General features: G+C 41.8%; 1 non-coding gene across 1 annotated transcript; it reads right to left on the bottom strand.

Annotated features, from left to right (window-relative positions):
• Nucleotides 1-846: 846 nt before the first annotated feature.
• On the bottom strand, nucleotides 847-954 carry LOC127742092 (small nucleolar RNA R71). The gene has a single exon (XR_008003280.1). It is a non-coding gene; the product is annotated as a small nucleolar RNA R71 (small nucleolar RNA).
• Between the last annotated feature and the right edge of the window lie 4590 nt (nucleotides 955-5544).

The raw sequence follows: 5544 nt of genomic DNA, 5'->3' as shown, positions 1-5544 counted from the left end.
TTCAAAATATTTTTCAAATTTCACTTAATTTATTTCCCAATCTTAGTTTTCGAAAATCAATTACCATTTTTCAAAATTTCTTTTAATTAATTCACTTTAATTTTCGAAAATTTCTTTCCCTCTTCTCACATTCTTCTATTTATGGACTAACACTCCTCCTCAATGCACAATTCGAACTCTATCTCTCTTGATAAGTTCGAATTCTTCTACCTTCTCCTTCTATTCTTCTTTTCCTCTGACACCTCAAGGAATCTCTATACTGTGACATAGAGGATTCCATATTTCCTTGTTCTCTTCTCTTTCATATGAGCAGGAACAAAGACAAAGGCACTCTTGTTGAGGCTGACCCTGAACCTGAAAGGACCTTGAAGCGAAAGCTAAGAGAAGCTAAAGCACTACCCCCTGTAGTGGACCTAACAGAAATCTTCAAACAAGAAGAAGACATGGCAGCCGAAAACAACAACAATGTCAACAATGCAAGGAAGGTGCTGGGTGACTTTACTACACCTACTCCCGACTTCTATGGGAAAAGCATCTCATCCCTGCCATTGGAGCAAAAACTTTGAGCTTAAGCCTCAATTAGTTTCTCTAATGCAATAGAATTGAAAGTTCTATGGACTTCGATTGGAAGATCCTCATTAGTTTTTAGCTGAATTCTTGAAAATCTGTGACACTGTTAAGACCAATGGGGTTGACCCTGAAGTCTACAGACTTATGCTATTTCCTTTTTCTGTAAGAGACAGAGCTAGGATATGGTTGGACTCACAACCCAAAGAAAGCCTGAACTCTTGGGAAAAGCTAGTCAATACCTTCTTGGCAAGGTTCTTTCCACCTCAAAAATTGAGTAAGCTTAGAGTGGAAGTCCAAACCTTCAGACAAAAGGAAGGTGAATCCCTCTATGAAGCTTGGGAAAGATACAAAGAACTGATCAGAAAGTGTCCTTCTGACATGCTTTCTGAATGGAGCATCATAGGTATCTTCTGTGATGGTCTGTCTGAACTGTCCAAGATGTCATTGGATAGCTCTGCTGGAGGATCTCTTCATCTGAAGAAGACGCCTGCAGAAGCTCAAGAACTCATTGAAATGGTTGCAAATAACTAATTCATGTACACTTCTGAAAGGAATCCTGTGTACAATGGGACGAATCAGAAGAAAGGAGTTCTTGAAATTGATACTCTGAATGCCATATTGGCTCAGAACAAAATATTGACTCAGCAAGTCAATATGATTTCTCAAAGTTTGTCTGGAATGCAAGCTGCACCAGGCAGTACTAAGGACGCTTCATCTGTAGAAGAAGCTTATGATCCTGAGAACCCATCAATGGAAGAGGTGAATTACATGGGAGAACCCTATGGAAACACCTATAATCCTTCATAGAGAAATCATCCAAATCTCTCTTGGAAGGATCAATAGAGACCTTAACAAGGTTTCAACAACAATAATGGTGGAAGAAACAGGTTTAGCAATGGCAAGCCTTTTCCATCATCTTTTCAGCAACAGACAGAGAATCCTAAGCAGAGACACTCTGACTTAGCAACCATGGTCTCTGATCTAATCAAAACCACTGAAAGTTTCATGACTGAAACAAGGTCCTCCATTAGAAACTTGGAGGCACAAGTGGGTCAGCTGAGTAAGAAAGTTACTGAACTCCCTCCTAGTACTCTTCCAAGCAATACAGAAGAAAATCCAAAAGGAGAGTGCAAGGCCATCAACGTGGCCAAATTTGGAGAGGAGAAAGAGGCAGTGAGCGCCACTGAGGAAGACCTCAATGGACATCCACTGGCCTCCAAAGAGTTCCCTAATGAGGAACCATGGGAATCTGAGGCTCACACTGAGACCATAGAGATTCCATTGGATTTACTTCTGCCATTCATGAGCTCTGATGAGTATTCTTCCTCTGAAGAGGACGAAGATGTCACTGAAGAGCAAGTTGCTAAGTACCATGGAGCAATCATGAAGCTAAATGACAAGTTATTTGGTAATGAGACTTGGGAGGATGAACCCCCTTTGCTCACCAAAGAACTGGATATCTTGACTAGGCAGAGATTACCTCAAAAGAGGTAGGATCCTGGGAAGTTCTCAATACCTTGTACCATAGGCACCATGACCTTTAAAAAGGCTTTGTGTGACCTAGGGTCAAGCATAAACCTCATGCCTCTCTCTGTAATGGAGAAGCTAGGGATCTTTGAGGTGCAAGCTGCAAGAATCTTACTAGAGATGGCAGACAATTCAAGAAAACAAGCTTATGGACTTGTAGAGGATGTTCTGGTAAAGATTGAAGACCATTACATCCTTGCTGATTTCATAGTCCTAGAGACTGGGAAATGCATGGATGAATCCATCATCCTTGGCAGACCCTTCCTAGCCACAGCAAAGGCTGTGATTGATGTTGACAGAGGAGAATTGAGCATTCAAGTGAATGAAGAATCCCTTGCATTTAAGGCTCAGGGACATCCCTCTGTAACCATGAAGAGGAAGCATGAAGAACGTCTCTCAAAACAGAGTCAAACAGAGCCCCCACAGTCAAACTCTAAGTTTGGTGATGGGAGGCCACAACCAAATTCTAAGTTTGGTGTTGAACCCCCATATTTAAACTCTAAGTTTGGTGTTGGGAGGTTCTAACATTGCTCTGAGTATCTGTAAGGCTCCATGGGAGCCCACTGTCAAGCTAATTTATCAATTTTCCTTTGTTATTTTATGTTTTCTGTAGGTTGATGATCATGGGAAGTCACAAAATCAATTGAAAAAGCAAAAACAGAATGAAAAATAGAAAGAAAAATAGCACACCTTGGAGGAAAATTTGCTGGCGTTTAAACGCTAGTGAAGATAGCAAAATGGGCGTTTAACGCCCAGTCTGGCACCATTCTGGGCGTTTAAAGCCAGAAAGGGGCACCAGACTGGTGTTTAACGCCAGGAATGGGCAAGAAGCTGGCGTTAAACGCCAGAAATGGGCACCAGCCCGGCGTTTAACGCCAGGATTGGCAGAAAGAGCATTTTTGCTCGCCACTTGGTGCAGGGATGAATTATCCTTGACACCTCAGGATCTGTGGGCCCCACATGATCCCCACCTACCCCACCACTCTCTCTCTTCTTCACCCATTCACCAATCACCTCAATACCTCTTCCCTGAAAACCCCTCACCTATCAAATCCCACCAATCTCTTCACCACTCAAATCCATCTTTCATAAAAACCCACCCACCTCACCATCTAAATTCAAACCACTTTCCCTCCCAAACCCACCCATAATGGCCGATCCCTATCCCTCTCTCCACCCCTATATAAACCCTTCTTCACTCCTTCATTTTCACACAACCTAAACACTACTTCTCCCTCTTGGCCGAACCACATAGGCCCCTCCATATCCTCTTTTTCTTCTTCTTCTACTCTCTTCTTTCTTCTTTTGCTCGAGGACGAGCAAACCTTCTAAGTTTGGTGTGGTAAAAGCATTGCTTTCTGTTTTTCCATAACCATTTATGGCATCTAAGGCCGGAGAAACATCTAGAAAGAGAAAAGGGAAGGCAAAAGCTTCCACCTCCGAGTCATGAGAGATGGAGAGATTCATCTCAAGGGTGCATCAAGATCACTTCTATGAAGTTGTGGCTATGAAGAAGGTGATCCCCGAGGTCCTTTTCAAACTCAAAAAGAGTGAATATCTGGAGATCCAACATGAGATCCGAAGAAGAGGTTGGGAAGTTCTTACCAACCCCATTCAACAAGTCGGGAGTCTTAATGGTTCAAGAGTTCTATGCCAATGCATGGATCACCAAGAACCATGATCAAAGTGTGAACCTGGACCCAAAGAATTGGCTTACAATGGTTCGGGGGAAATGCTTAGATTTTAGTCCAGAAAATGTAAGGTTGGCATTCAACTTGCCCATGATGCAAGGAGATGAACATCCTTACACTAGAAGGGTCAATTTTGATCAAAGGTTGGACCAAGTCCTCATAGACATTTGTGAAGAGGGCGCTCAATGGAAGAGAGATTCAAGAGGGAAGCCGGTTCAACTGAGAAGGCATGACCTCAAGCCCGTGGCTAGGGGATGGTTGGAGTTTATCCAATGCTCAATCATTCCCACTAGCAACCGGTCCGAAGCTACTATAGACCGAGCTATCATGATTCATAGCATCTTGATTGGAGAGGAAGTAGAAGTTCATGAGGTTATATCCCAAGAACTGTATAAGGTGGCGGATAAGTCCTCTACCTTGGCAAGGTTAGCCTTCCCTCATCTCATTTGTCACCTCTGTAATTCAGTTGGAATTAACATAGAGGGAGACATCCTCATTGATGAGGACAAGCCCATCACTAAGAAGAGGATGGAGCAAACAAGAGATCCAACTCATGGACATGAGGAAACTCCTCACCATGAAATCCCTGAGATGCCTCAAGGGATGCACTTTCCTCCACAAAACTATTGGGAGCAAATCAACACCTCCCTAGGAGAATTGAGTTCCAACATGGGACAACTAAGGGTGGAGCACCAAGAACATTCCATCCACCTCCATGAAAATAAAGAAGATCAAAGAATCATGAGAGAGGAGCAACAAAGACAAGGAAAAGACATTGAGGAGCTCAAGCACTCCATAAGATCTTCAAGAGGAAGAACAAGCTGCCATCACTAAGGTGGACCCATTTTTTAATCTCCTTGTTCTTTACTTTTCTGTTTTTCGAAATTTTTATGCTTATGTTTATCTATGCTTGTGTCTTATGATCTTTAGTGTCTTAGTGTCTATGCCTTAAAGTTATGAATGTCCTATGAATCCATCACCTTTCTTAAATGAAAACAATTTTTATTACAAAAGAACAAGAAGTACATGATTTCGAATTCATCCTTAAAACTAGCTTAATTATTTTGATGTGGTGACAATACTTTTTGTTTTTTGAATGTATGGTTGAACAGTGCATATGTCTTTTGAATTTGTTGTGCATGAATGTTAAAATTGTTGGCTCTTGAAAGAATGATGGAAAAGGAGAAATGTTACTGAGGATCTGAAAAATTATCAAATTGATTCTTGATGCAAGAAAAAGCAGTGAATTCAAAAAAAAAAGGGAGAAGCAAGCAGAAAAAAGCCAATAGCCGTAATAAAAAGGATCCAAGGCTTTGAGCATCAGTGGATAGGAAGGCGTACAGGAATAATATTGGATAGGATGGCCTAAAGGAATAAAATCCTGGCCTAAGCAGCTAAACCAAGCTGTCCCTAACCATGTGCTTGTGGCGTGAAGGTGTCAAGTGAAAACTTGAGACTGAGCGGTTAAAGTCGTGATCCGAAGCAAAAAGAGTGTGCTTAAGAACCCTGGACACCTCTAATTGGGGACTCTAGCAAAGCTGAGTCACAATCTGAAAAGGTTCACCCAGTTATGTGTCTGTGGCATGTATGTATCCGGTGGTAATACTGGAAAACAGAGTTCTTTGGGCCACGGCCAAGACTCAATAAGTAGTTGTGTTCAAGAATCATCATACTTGACTAGGAGAATCAATAACACTATCCGGATTCTGAGTTCCTATAGAAGCCAATCATTCTGAACTTCAAAGGATAAAGTGAG

The sequence above is a fragment of the Arachis duranensis genome, chromosome 9 (genome assembly GCF_000817695.3).
Source record: "Arachis duranensis cultivar V14167 chromosome 9, aradu.V14167.gnm2.J7QH, whole genome shotgun sequence".
Taxonomy (NCBI): Eukaryota; Viridiplantae; Streptophyta; class Magnoliopsida; order Fabales; family Fabaceae; genus Arachis; species Arachis duranensis.
Note: the sequence above shows the minus strand (reverse complement) of the source record. Positions and strands in the feature narration are given on the sequence as shown.